Source organism: Triticum aestivum, chromosome 7A, assembly GCF_018294505.1.
Source record: "Triticum aestivum cultivar Chinese Spring chromosome 7A, IWGSC CS RefSeq v2.1, whole genome shotgun sequence".
Taxonomy (NCBI): domain Eukaryota; kingdom Viridiplantae; phylum Streptophyta; class Magnoliopsida; order Poales; family Poaceae; genus Triticum; species Triticum aestivum.
Window position 1 is genome coordinate 38,058,794 of NC_057812.1, and position 15,584 is coordinate 38,074,377.

A 15,584-nucleotide genomic window follows, 5' to 3' on the forward strand; every position below is an offset into this window, starting at 1 on the left:
ACCTAAATAAGTGTTATTTGGTGTTTGCGTTGAGCATGAATATGATTTGATCATGTTTATTGCAATACGGTAAGAGAATAAATTGTTGTTCTATTTACATGAATAAAACCTTATATGGTTACACACCCAATGAAAATGGTTCACTGGATCTCGATCATAGTGATACACATATTCATAATATTGAAACCAAAAGATGCAAAGTTAATAATGATGGTGCAATTTATTTGTGGCACTGCCGTTTAGGTCATATTGGTGTAAAGCGCATGAAGAAACTCCATGCTGATGGACTTTTGGAATCACTTGATTATGAATCAGTTGATGCTTGCGAACCATGCCTCATGGGCAAGATGACTAAGACTCTGTTCTCCGGAACAATGCAGCAAGCAACAGATTTGTTGGAAATCATGCATACTGATGTATGTGGTCCGATGAATATTGAAGCTCGCGGCAGGTATCATTATTTTCTATTCTTCACAGATGATTTGAGCAGATATGAGGGTATCTACTTGATGAAACACAAGTCTGAAACATTTGAAAAGTTCAAAGAATTTCAGAGTGAAGTGGAGAATCATCGTAACAAAATAAAAGTTTCTATGATATGATCACAGAAGTAAAATATTTGAGTTACGAGTTTGGCCTTCAGTTAAAAACAATGTGAAATAGTTTCACTACTCACGCCACCTGGAACACCATAGTCTAATGGTGTGTCTGAACGTCATGACCGTACTTTATTAGATATGGTGCGATCTATGATGTCTCTTACCGATCTACCACTATCGTTTTGGGGTTATGCATTAGAGACAGCTGCATTCATGTTAAATAGGGCACCATCTAAATCCGTTGAGACGACACCGTATGAACTATGGTTTGGCAAGAAACCTAAGCTGTCGTTTCTTAAAGTTTGAGGTTGCAATGCTTATGTGAAAAAGTTTCAACCTAATAAGCTCTAACCCAAATCGGAGAAGTGCGTCTTCATAGGATACCCAAAAGAAAATGTTGGGTACAACTTCTATCACAGATCCGAAGGCAATATATTTGTTGCTTTGAATGGATCCTTTCTAGAAAAGGAATTTTTCTCGAAAGAAGTGAGTGGGAGGAAAGTAGAACTTGATGAGGTAACTGTACCTGCTCCCTTATTGGAAAGTAGTTCATCACAGAAATCTGTTCCTGTGACTACTACACCGATTAGTGAGGAAGCTAATGATGATGATCATGTAACTTCAGATCAAGTTACTACCGAACCTCGTAGGTAAACCAGAGTGAGATCCGCACCGGAGTGGTACGATAATCCTATTCTGGAGGTCATGTTACTTGACCATGACAAGCCTACGAACTATGAGGAAGTGATGATGAGCCCAGATTCCGCGAAATGGCTTGAGGCCATGAAATCTGAGATGAGATCCATGTATGAGAACAAAGTATGGACTTTGATTGACTTGCCCAATGATCGGCGAACCATTGAGATTAAATGGATCTTCAAGAGGAAGACGGACACTGATAGTAGTGTTATTATCTACAAATCTAGAATTGTCGCAAAAAGGTTTTCGACAAGTTCAAGGTGTTGACTACGATGAGAGTTTCTCACTCGTATCTATGCTTAAGTCTGTCCGATTCATGTTAGCAATTGCCGCATTTTATGAAATCTGGCAAATGGATAAACAAAACTGCATTCCAAAGTGGATTTATTAAAGAAGAGTTGTATACGATGCAACCAGAAGGTTTTTTCAATCCTAAAGGTACTAACAAAATATGCAAGCTCCAGCGATCCATCTATGGACTGGTGCAAGCATCTCGGAGTTGGAATATACGCTTTGATTAGTTGATCAAAGCATATAGTTTTATACAGACTTGCGGTGAAGCCTGTATTTACAAGAAAGTGAGTGGGAGCACTACAACATTTCTCATAAGTATATGTGAAAGACATATTGTTGATCGGAGATAATGTAGAATTATTCTGCAAAGCATAAAGGAATGTTTGAAAGGAGTTTTTCAAAGAAAGACCTTAGTGAAGCTGCTTACATATTGAGCATCAAGATCTATAGAGATAGATCAAGACGCTTGATAAGTTTTTCAATGAGTACATACCATGACAAGATTTTGAAGTAGTTCAAAATGGAACAGTCAAAGAAGGAGTTCTTACCTATGTTACAAAGGTGTGAAGTTGAGTAAGACTCAAAACCCGACCACGACAGAAGATAGAGAGAGAATGAAAGTCATTCCCTATGCCTCAGCCATAGGTTCTATAAAGTATGCCATGCTGTGTACCAGACCTATTGTATACCCTGCCCTGAGTTTGGCAAGGGAGTACAATAGTGATCTAGGAGTAGATCACTGGACATTGGTCAAAATTATCCTTAGTGGAATAAGGATATGTTTCTCAATTATGGAGGTGACAAAAGGTTCGTCGTAAAGGGTTACGTCGATGCAAGTTTTGACACTGATCCAGATGACTCTAAGTCTCAATATGGATACATATTGAAAGTGGGAGCAATTAGCTAGAGTAGCTCTGTGCAGAGCATTGTTGACATAGAAATTTTCAAGATACATACGGATCTGAATGTTGCAGACCCGTTGACTAAACTTCTCTCACAAGCAAAACATGATCACACCTTAGTACTCTTTGGGTGTTAATCACATAGCGATGTGAACTAGATTATTGACTCTAGTAAACCCTTTGGGTGTTAGTCACATGACAATGTGAACTATGGGTGTTAATCACATGGTGATGTGAACTATTGATGTTAAATCACATGGCGATGTGATCTAGATTATTGACTCTAGTGCAAGTGGGAGACTGAAGGAAAATGCCCTAGAGGCAATAATAAAGTTATTATTTATTTCCTTATTTCATGATAAATGTTTATTATTCATGCTAGAATTGTATTAACTGGAAACATAATACATGCGTGAATACATAGACAAACAGAGTGTCACTAGTATTTCTCTACTTGACCAGCTCGTTGATCAAAGATGGTTATGTTTCCTAACCATAGACATGAGTTGTCATTTGATTAACGGGGTCACATCATTAGGAGAATGATGTGATTGACTTGACCCATTCTGTTAGCTTAGCACTTGATCGTTTAGTTTGTTGCTATTGCTTTCTTCATGACTTATACATGTTCCTATGACTATGAGATTATGCAACTCCCGTTTACCGGAGGAACACTTTGTGTGCCACCAAACATCACAACGTAACTGGGTGATTATAAAGGTGCCCTACAGGTGTCTCAAAAGGTACTTGTTGGGTTGGCGTATTTCGAGATTAGGATTTGTCACTCTGATTGTCGGAGAGGTATCTCTGGGCCCACTCGGTAATGCACATCACTATAAGCCTTGCAAGCATTGCAACTAATGAGTTAGTTGCGGGATGATGTATTATGGAACGAGTAAAGAGACTTGCCGGTAACGAGATTGAACTAGGTATTGAGATACCGACAATCGAATCTCGGGCAAGTAACATACCGATGACGAAGGGAACAACGTATATTGTTATGCGGTCTGATCGATAAAGATCTTCGTAGAATATGTAGGAGCCAATATGGGCATCCAGGTCCCGCTATTGGTTATTGACCAGAGAGGTGTCTCGGTCATGTCTACATAGTTCTCGAACCTGTAGGGTCCGCACGCTTAACGTTCGTTGACGATATAGTACTATATGAGTTATGTATGTTGTTGACCGAATGTTGTTCGGAGGCCGAGATGAGATCACGGACATGACGAGGAACTCCGGAATGGTCCGGAGATAAAGTTTGATATATGGGATAGTAGTGTTTGATCTCTGGAAGGGTTCCGGAATTCACCGGAAGGGGTTCCGGATGTTTCCCGAAATGTTTGGGCACGAGAACACTTTATCTGGGCCAAAGGGGAAAGCCCACGAGGCTTTTGGAAAGTGCAAAAGGAAGTCTTGCGGAGACCAGAGGCTAGACGCCAGGAACCCTGTCGTCTAGGTGGTAGACGCCGGGAACCTTGGTGTCTAGCCCTGGAGTCCGAGAAGGACTCTTTCCTTTTGGGTGAAACCGACTTTGAGGAGGCTTTTACTCCAAGTTTCGACCCCAGGGCTCAACATATAAATAGAGGGGTAGGGATAGCACCAAAGACACATCAAGAAACACCAAGCCATGTGCCGGCAACCCCGTACCCTCTAGTTTACCCTCCGTCATAGTTTTCGTAGTGCTTAGGCGAAGCCCTGCGGAGATTGTTCTTCACCAACACCGTCACCACGTCGTCGTGCTGCCAGAACTCATCTACTACTTCGCCCCTCTTGCTGGATCGAGAAGGCGAGGACGTCACCGAGCCGAACGTGTGCAGAACTCGGAGGTGCCGTGCTTTCAGTACTTGGATCGGTCGGACGTGAAGACGTACGACTACATCAACCACGTTGATATAACGCTTCCGCGAATGGTCTACGAGGGTACGTAGACAACACTCACCCCTCTCGTTGCTATGCATCACCATGATCTTGCGTGTGCATAGGATTTTTTTTGAAATTACTACGTTCCCCAACACCCCGTTCTCTTGAACGCTTCCGCTCGTGATCTACAAGGGTATGTAGATGCACTCCCCTCTCCCTCGTTGCTAGATGACTCCATAGATTGATCTTGGTGATGCATACAAAATTTTCAAATTCTGCTATGTTCCCCAACAGAGACAATAAAAGGAAGGCCGCCCCAACCGGGGAGGCCGAAGGGTCCAAGAAGGGAAGGACCCTCCTTCCGGACTGCTCCACGACGGCCGCCTACAGCGACGACGAGTGGTTACCCAGGGACAAGCCCCTGGCAAAGTCGTAAGTATCCGGATACCATAGTAATTCATGGTATGTTCTATTGCACCGCTTCTCCTTACGCCGAATATGATTATGCAGTCCGTCTGAGCCCGTCTCGACTTATCTTCGTCGGACAGTTCTTTGGACTCGTCGGATATGAATAGCGATTCACTTCTGACCACCTCCACCCCTTGCCCTACAGACAACATCGAGGTGCTGTCTCAAAAGGCACCGAGCCGAGGGGAGGTAGTCCTGGGGGCACCTCGAGGCGACCTTCCGGACCCTGGGCGCAAAGGGAGCAAGACTCCCACGGGCTCCATGTTCGGCCCCCAGCCGAACACTGCGCTGGAACCTTCGGTGGTTCCGGACTCCGGCAGGCGATCCCCCGTTAAGAGGGGTAGGCCGCCCGTGCCAGTGGCCTCTGGCCATCCAGAGGCACCGGACAACTTGCTGGAAGCGCTTCGCGACGCTTCCATCGACGAAGAGCACCGCACTATCATGAGTGCGGTGATCGAGAAAGTTCAGTCCGCCAAAAACGGACTAACCGAAGCTTGTGACAACCTCCTAACAGACTTTCAGGTAAGCAATCAAAACATAGGAAAATATTACCACATAGACAGTGGCCCCTGATGCTCTGTTTGGCGTTCGCGAAGAAAGGCCGAATAGAGGATCAAATAATGACTCAGGAGTCTAATCAGAATATGTCTATGTGCATATGCAGGCTTCACTGCTGGCCGCTGCCGCACGTACTGCGGAGGTCGCTGCACTGAAGCAGGACCTTGAGCGGTCCGAGGACGAGCTCGGCCTTACCAAGAGGCAGCTCGAGGAGAGCAAAGGTAAGCAATACCTTGTCTATATATTAAAAAGAAATTCGGTTGTAAAGTAATAGGATCATCATGAATTTGCCAGGGGCCACGACCGAGGTGGCGATACTAAAGAAGGCGCTGTCCGAGGCTGAAGACAAAGTGGCCAAGGAGCGCATTGAGCGGGAAAGGCAAGAAGCCTGGGTAGGTGAGGTGCAGCAAGAGCTCGAGGCTCTCACCAAAAAACACGAGTCCTTGGAGCTTGACTCTAAGACGCGAGAGTCCGAGCTTGCGAAGGCGCTCGAAAGAGCACGGAGCGCCAAGGCTGAAGCCCACAAGGCCCTCCAGGAGATTGATGTGGTGAAGAAGATAGCAGCGGGTAAGGCATTCATTATGCAAAGCAAGCATGTGAAGGAAACTTTCCTTTTACTTACCGAGTTCGGAGCTCTCCAGGAGCGTTCGCAGATCTTCCCCGCAGTGTACTGGATGCCGCGGAGTTTTACCGAGCTGAGGAGGGGAGCTCGACGGAAAAGTTGTTCCGGTCTCAGTATACTCGGACCGAACACCCAATTCCCTTGAGCGACCAACCGAAGCAACTGGTCGAGCTTCACAAGGCGGCCAAACAGGCCATGAAGGGTCTTATAGTCCGGATGTGCCTTGGCGATCTCCTGCCTAGCGGCTACTTCGGTCTGGTGAGGCGGCTTATGGATGCCTGCCCACGGCTTGAAGTCATAAAGCGGTTTGTCTGCATCGAGGGTGCGCGCAGGGCTTTTGCCCGGGCGAAGGCTGGACGCCGTAAAGCTGGTGAAGGAGGGGCCGCCAGAGGGCAAGGAGCATCGCTGCCCCGAAATGTATTATGACAGTGTCCTGAAGGGTTCCCGCCTTGTGGCGGAGGAATGTGCTAGAGATGTAATTTTTGAGTGAACATGCTCATATGATCCTGAAATGTGAAACGAGTTCATTTGCGCTATGCAACACTTTTTGAATTTAAAATATTACCTTCTGTGCGGCCATTTATAAAATCTGAGAGTTGGCCAGTCGTCGGCTTCTTCCCCCATGTAACTAGTACTGGGGTGTTCGGGATAAATCTGAGCACTCTTTATCCCAGTTTTGGGTCCTTCGAGGGAGGTGTTCAGCACAACGAATCAGGCAATCGGACCATAAGGCTTTATCACTCTCACTTAGCCATAGAAGTCTACATTTTTAAATTTTGGCGAAGCCCCTAGTATTCGGAAGGCCGAATTTGGGGCGCTATATACGCTTAAGTCGGGCAAGGCCGACTCCTCGCCTGAAGCGGAAAAAGTCTTTAAGGACTTGAGACCTCTCGAACAGCGACCAACTCTCGCCTTATCATGACAGTCAGTTTTTGGCTTTCTCTACTGAGGTGCTCGTCCTGGAAGAACCGGGACACAATCACAGTAGTTCTCCCAGCGCTACCTTAGCCGATATAGCGGAATGTATGGTACCAAAACATGGGAGCCGGGCAAACCCAAGTATTGACCCAAGACATGATTCGGAGCTGATGCATATAATGCTATAAGTTTGGGGTGCCGCACTGTCGAAAGTGTTCGGACTTCTCACGCTGTATTATGGGGTAAACGAATGCCCCTGGCGTACTGACCGTACCAGAATGTACGGGTGCAAGTTGTCGTAAATGAACATATAAAAAAGGATGGATAATGCAATAATAGACTAATGCTATGCATTGTTATTTAAATAATACGTTGAAGCATACTGATACAAGTAGTGCAATAAGCAAAAAATAGGACTATTTGACATGCCCTATCCAAGGGCAAGCTGCGTATGGGTAGAAAAAAGCAGGTATATCGATTGTTATCAGAGACCACCTGGGGGTTCCCTTGTATGTCTGAGCTTCTTGCCTCCTTGGTTGTTCCTTCCCGTAATGTGTCCGGCAATCATACTGCCGTAAAGGGCTTCCAGAGAGTAAGGTCCTGAAAGAGAAAAAATGATAAAGGTATGCAGCCCCTAGGGCGGTTAAGCCACATTGCGGGACGTGCCCTGATCGTGCCCCCGCCTATGCCCATGGTATTTTCAGTGCGTAATTATGTACGCGTGGCACGAATTTCGTCGCTTGACTGAGACTAGGACGGGGGCCGAATGAAGGAAATATGCCCTAGAGGCAATAATAAAGTTATTATTTATTTCCTTATATCATGATAAATGTTTATTATTCATGCTAGAATTGTATTAACCGGAAACATAATACTTGTGTGAATACATAGACAAACTAAACGTCACTAGTATGCCTCTACTTGACTAGCTCGTTAATCGAAGATGGTTATGTTTCCTAACCATAGACATGTGTTGTCATTTGATTAACGGGATCACATCATTAGGAGAATGATGTGATTGACATGACCCATTTCATTAGCTTAGCACCCGATCATTTAGTATGTTGCTATTGCTTTCTTCATGACTTATACATGTTCCTATGACTATGAGATTATGCAACTCCCGTTTGCCGGAGGAACACTTTGTGTGCTACCAAACGTCACAACGTAACTGGGTGATTATAAAGGAGCTCTACAGGTGTCTCCAAAGGTACATGTTGGGTTGGCATATTTCGAGATTAGGATTTGTCACTCCGATTGTCGGAGAGGTATCTCTAGGCCCTCTCGGTAATGCACATCACATAAGCCTTGCAAGCATTGCAACTAATGAGTTAGTTGTGAGATGATGTATTACAGAGCAAGTAAAGAGACTTGCCGGTAACAAGATTGAACTAGGTATTAAGATACCGACGATCGAATCTCGGGCAAGTAACATACCGATGACAAAGGGAACAACATATGTTGTTATGCGGTCTGACCCATAAAAGATCTTCGTAGAATATGTAGGAGCCGATATGAGCATCCAGGTTCCGCTATTGGTTACTGACCGAAGACGTGTCTCGGTCATGTCTACATTGTTCTCGAACCTGTAGGGTCCACACGCTTAACGTTACGATGACAGTTTCATTATGATTTTATATATTTTGATGTACCGAAGTTCTTCGGAGTCCCGGATGTAATCACGGACATGACGAGGAGTCTCGAAATGGTCGAGACATGAAGATTGATATATTGGAAGCCTATGTTTGGACATCGGAAGTGTTCGGGGTAAAATCGGCATTTTACCGGAGTACCGGGAGGTTACCGGAAACCCCCCGGTAACCTAATGGGCCTTAATGGGCCTAGTGGAGAAAGTGGAGAGGAGTCCTAGGGGCTGCCGCGCGCCCCTCCCCCAAGTCGAATTGGACAAGGAGGGGGGGGGCGCCCCCTCTTTCCTTTTCCCCTCTCCTCCTTCCTCCCAAGTCCTAATCCAACTAGGGAAAGGGGGGGGGGGAGTCCTACTCCCGGTAGGAGTAGGACTCCTCCTGCGCGCCTCCTCCTAGGGCCGGCCGCACCCCCCCTTGCTCCTTTATATACGGGGGCAGGGGGCACCTCTAGACACACAAGTTGATCCTCGTGATCGTTTTCTTAGCCGTGTGCGGTGCCCCCTTCCACCATAGTCCTTGATAATATTGTAGCGGTGCTTAGGCGAAGCCCTACGACGGTAGAACATCAAGATCGTCACCACGCCATCGTGCTGACGGAACTCTTCCCCGACACTTTGCTGGATTGGAGTCCGGGGATCGTCATCGAGCTGAATGTGTGCTAGAACTCGGAGGTGTTGTAGTTTCGGTGCTTGATCGGTCGAGCCGTGAAGACGTACGACTACATCAACCGCATTGTCATAACGCTTCCGCTTCCGGTCTACGAGGGTACGTAGACAACACTCTCCCCTCTCGTTGCTATGCATCACCATGATCTTGCGTGTGCGTAGGAATTTTTTTGAAATTACTACGTTCTGCAACAGTGGCATCCGAGCCTAGGTTTTATGTGTTGATGTTATATGCACGAGTAGAACACAAGTGAGTTGTGGGCGGTATAAGTCATACTACTTACCAGCATGTCATACTTTGGTTTGGCGGTACTGTTGGATGAAGCGGCCCGGACCGACATTACGCGTACGCTTACGCGAGGCTGGTTCTACCGACGTGCTTTGCACACAGGTGCCTGGCGGGTGTCAGTTTCTCCAACTTTAGTTGAACCGAGTGTGGCTACGACCGGTCCTTGCAAAGGTTAAAACAACACCAACTTGACAAACTATCGTTGTGGTTTTGATGCGTAGGTAAGATTGGTTCTTGCTTAAGCCCGTAGCAGCCATGTAAAACTTGCAACAACAAAGTAGAGAACGTCTAACTTGTTTTTGCAAGGCATGTTGTGATGTGATATGGTCAAGACATGATGCTAAATTTTATTGTATGAGATGATCATGTTTTGTAACCGAGTTATCGGCAACTGGCTGGAGCCATATGGTTGTCGCTTTATTGTATGCAATGCAATTATGCTGTAATGCTTTACTTTATCACTAAGCGGTAGCGATAGTCGTGGAAGCATAAGATTGGCGAGACGACAACGATGCTACGATAGTGATCAAGGTGTCGCGCCGGTGACGATGGTGATCATGACGGTGCTTCGAAGATGGAGATCACAAGCACAAGATGATGATGGCCATATCATATCACTTATATTGATTGCATGTGATGTTTATCTTCTATGCATCTTATCTTGCTTTGATTGACGGTAGCATTTTAAGATGATATCTCACTAATTATCAAGAAGTGTTCTCCCTGGGTATGCACCGTTGCGAAAGTTCTTCATGCTGAGACACCACGTGATGATCGGGTGTGATAGGCTCTACGTTCAAATACAACGAGTGCAAAACAGTTGCACACGCGGAATACTCAGGTTATACTTGACGAGCCAAGCATATACAGATATGGCCTCGGAACACGGAGACCTAAAGGTCGAGCGTGAATCATATAGTAGATATGATCAACATAGTGATGTTCAACAATGAAACTACTCCATCTCACCTGATGATCGGACATGGTTTAGTTGATTTGGATCACGTGATCACTTAGAGGATTAGAGGGATGTCTATCTAAGTGGGAGTTCTTTAGTAATATGATTAATTGAACTTAAATTTATCATGAACTTAGTACCTGATAGTATCTTGCTTGTTTATGTTTGATTGTAGATAGATGGCCCGTGCTGTTGTTCCGTTGAATTTTAATGCGTTCCTTGAGAAAGCAAAGTTGAAAGATGATGGTAGCAATTACACGGACTGGGTCCGTAACTTGAGGATTATCCTCATTGCTGCACAGAAGAATTACGTCCTGGAAGCACCGCTAGGTGCCAGGCCTGCTGCTGGAGCAACACCAGATGTTATGAACGTCTGGCAGAGCAAAGCTGATGACTACTCGATAGTTTAGTGTGCCATGCTTTACGACTTAGAATCGGGACTTCAATGACGTTTTGAACGTCATGGAGCATATGAGATGTTCCATGAGTTGAAGTTCATATTTCAAGCAAATGCCCGGATTGGGAGATATGAAGTCTCCAATAAGTTCTATAGCTGCAAGATGGAGGAGAATAGTTCTGTCAGTGAGCATATACTCAAAATGTCTGGGTATAATAATCACTTGATACAATTGGGAGTTAATCTTTCAGATGATTGCGTCATTGACAGAATTCTCCAATCACTTCCACCTAGCTACAAGAGCTTCGTGATGAACTATAATATGCAAGGGATGAATAAGACAATTCCCGAGCTCTTCGCAATGCTGAAAGCTGCGGAGGTAGAAATCAAGAAGGAGCATCAAGTGTTGATGATCAACAAGACCACTAGTTTCAAGAAAAAGGGCAAAGGGAAGAAGAAGGGGAACTTCAAAAAGAACAGCAAGCAAGTTGCTACTCAGGAGAAGAAACCCAAATCTGGACCTAAGCCTGAAGCTGAGTGCTTCTACTGCAAGCAGACTGGTCACTGGAAGCGGAACTGCCCCAAGTATTTGGCGGATAAGAAGGATGGCAAGGTGAACAAAGGTATATATGATATACATGTTATTGATGTGTACCTTACTAATGCTCGCAGTAGCACCTGGGTATTTGATACTGGTTCTGTTGCTAATATTTGCAACTCGAAACAGGGACTACGGATTAAGCGAAGATTGGCTAAGGACGAGGTGACGATGCGCGTGGGAAATGGTTCCAAAGTCGATGTGATCGCGGTCGGCACGCTACCTCTACATCTACCTTCGGGATTAGTATTAGACCTAAATAATTGTTATTTGGTGCCAGCGTTGAGCATGAACATTATATCTAGATCTTGTTTGATGCGAGACGGTTATTCATTTAAATCAGAGAATAATGGTTGTTCTATTTATATGAGTAATATCTTTTATGGTCATGCACCCTAGAAGAGTGGTCTGTTCTTATTAAATCTCGATAGTAGTGACACACATATTCATAATGTTGAAGCCAAAAGATGCAGAGTTGATAATGATAGTGCAACTTATTTGTGGCACTGCCGTTTAGGTCATATCGGTATAAAACGCATGAAGAAACTCCATACTGATGGACTTTTGGAACCACTTGATTATGAATCACTTGGTACTTGCGAACCGTGCCTTATGGGCAAGATGACCAAAACACCGTTCTCCGGTACTATGGAGAGAGCAACAGATTTGTTGGAAATCATACATACAGATGTATGTGGTCCAATGAATGTTGAGGCTTGTGGCAGATATCGTTATTTTCTCACCTTCACAGATGACTTAAGCAGATATGGGTATATCTACTTAATGAGACATAAGTCTGAAACATTTGAAAAGTTCAAAGAATTTCAGAGTGAAGTTGAAAATCATCGTAACAAGAAAATAAAATTCCTACGATCTGATCGTGGAGGAGAATATTTGAGTTACGAGTTTGGTGTACATTTGAAACAATGCGGAATAGTTTCGCAACTCACGCCACCCGGAACACCACAACGTAATGGTGTGTCCGAACGTCGTAATCGTACTTTACTAGATATGGTGCGATCTATGATGTCTCTTACTGATTTACCGTTATCGTTTTGGGGTTATGCTTTAGAGACAGCCGCATTCATGTTAACTAGGGCACCATCAAAATCCGTTGAGACGACGCCTTATGAACTGTGGTTTGGCAAGAAACCAAAGTTGTCGTTTCTGAAAGTTTGGGGCTGCGATGCTTATGTGAAAAAGCTTCAACCTGATAAGCTCGAACCCAAATCGGAGAAATGTGTCTTCATAGGATATCCAAAGGAAACTATTGGATACACCTTCTATCACAGATCCGAAGGCAAGACTTTTGTTGCTAAATTCGGAAACTTTCTAGAGAAGGAGTTTCTCTCGAAAGAAGTGAGTGGGAGGAAAGTAGAACTTGATGAGGTAACTGTACCTACTCCCTTATTAGAAAGTAGTACATCACAGAAACCGGTTTCTGTGACACCTACACCAATTAGTGAGGAAGCTAATGATGATGATCATGAAACTTCAGAACAAGATACTACTGAACTTCGTAGATCAACCAGAGTAAGATCCGCACCAGAGTGGTACGGTAATCCTGTTCTGGAAGTCATGATACTAGATCATGATGAACCTACGAACTATGGAGAAGTGATGGTGAGCCCAGATTCCGCAAAATGGCTTGAAGCCATGAAATCTGAGATGGGATCCATGTATGAGAACAAAGTATGGACTTTGGTTGACTTGCCCAAAGATCGGCAAGCAATAGAGAATAAATGGATCTTCAAGAAGAAGACTGACGCTGACGGTACTGTTACTGTCTACAAAGCTCGACTTGTCGCAAAAGGTTTTCGACAAGTTCAAGGGATTGACTACGATGAGACCTTCTCACCCGTAGCGATTCTTAAGTCTGTCCGAATCATGTTAGCAATTGCCGCATTTTATGATTACGAAATTTGGCAGATGGATGTCAAAACTGCATTCCTGAATGGATTTCTGGAAGAAGAGTTGTATATGATGCAGCCGGAAGGTTTTGTCGATCCAAAGGGAGCTAACAAAGTGTGCAAGCTCCAGCGATCCATTTATGGACTGGTGCAAGCCTCTCGGAGTTGGAATAAACGCTTTGATAGTGTGATCAAAGCATTTGGGTTTGTACAGACTTTTGGAGAATCCTGTATTTACAAGAAAGTGAGTGGGAGCTCTGTAGCGTTTCTGATATTATATGTGGATGACATATTACTAATCGGAAATGATATAGAATTTCTGGATAGCATAAAGGGATACTTGAATAAGAGTTTTTCAATGAAATACCTCGGTGAAGCTGCTTACATATTGGGCATCAAGATCTATAGAGATAGATCAAGACGCTTAATTGGACTTTCACAAAGCACATACCTTGACAAAGTTTTGAAGAAATTCAAAATGGATCAAGCAAAGAAAGGTTTCTTGCCTGTGTTACAAGGTGTGAAATTGAGTAAGACTCAATGCCCGACCACTGCAGAAGATAGAGAGAAAATGAAAGATGCTCCCTATGCTTCAGCCATAGGCTCTATCATGTATGCAATGCTGTGTACCAGACCTGATGTGTGTCTTGCTATAAGTCTAGCAGGGAGGTACCAAAGTAATCCAGGAGTGGATCACTGGACAGCGGTCAAGAACATCCTGAAATACCTGAAAAGGACTAAGGATATGTTTCTCGTATATGGAGGTGACAAAGAGCTCATTGTAAATGGTTACATTGATGCAAGCTTTGACATTGATCCGGACGATTCTAAATCGGAAACTGGATACGTGTTTACATTAAACGGTGGAGCTGTCAATTGGTGCAGTTCTAAACAAAGCATTATGGCGGGATCTACATGTGAAGCGGAGTACATAGCTGCTTCGGAAGCAGCAAACGAAGGAGTCTGGATGAAGGAGTTCATATCCGATCTAGGTGTCATACCTAGTGCATCGGGTCCAATGAAAATCTTTTGTGACAATACTGGTGCAATTGCCTTGGCAAAGGAATCCAGATTTCACAAGAGAACCAAGCACATCAAGAGACGCTTCAATTCCATCCGGGATCTAGTCCAGGTGGGAGACATAGAGATTTGCAAGATACATACGGATCTGAATGTAGCAGACCTATTGACTAAGCCTCTTCCACGAGCAAAACATGATCAGCACCAAAGCTCCATGGGTGTTAGAATCATTACTGTGTAATCTAGATTATTGACTCTAGTGCAAGTGGGAGACTGAAGGAAATATGCCCTAGAGGCAATAATAAAGTTATTATTTATTTCCTTATATCATGATAAATGTTTATTATTCGTGCTAGAATTGTATTAACCGGAAACATAATACTTGTGTGAATACATAGACAAACTAAACGTCACTAGTATGCCTCTACTTGACTAGCTCGTTAATCGAAGATGGTTATGTTTCCTAACCATAGACATGTGTTGTCATTTGATTAACGGGATCACATCATTAGGAGAATGATGTGATTGACATGACCCATTCCATTAGCTTAGCACCTGATCGTTTAGTATGTTGCTATTGCTTTCTTCATGACTTATACATGTTCCTATGACTATGAGATTATGCAACTCCCGTTTGCCGGAGGAACACTTTGTGTGCTACCAAACGTCACAACGTAACTGGGTGATTATAAAGGAGCTCTACAGGTGTCTCCAAAGGTACATGTTGGGTTAGCATATTTCGAGATTAGGATTTGTCACTCCGATTGTCGGAGAGGTATCTCTGGGCCCTCTCGGTAATGCACATCACATAAGCCTTGCAAGCATTGCAACTAATGAGTTAGTTGTGAGATGATGTATTACGGAACGAGTAAAGAGACTTGCCGGTAACGAGATAGAACTAGGTATTAATATACCGACGATCGAATCTCGGGCAAGTAACATACCGATGACAAAGGGAACAACGTATGTTGTTATGCGGTCTAACCGATAAAAGATCTTCGTAGAATATGTAGGAGCCAATATGAGCATCCAGGTTCCGCTATTGGTTATTGACCAGAGACGTGTCTCGGTCATGTCTACATTGTTCTCGAACCCGTAGGGTCCGCACGCTTAACGTTACGATGACAGTTTCATTATGAGTTTATATATTTTGATGTACCGAAGTTTGTTCGGAGTCCCGG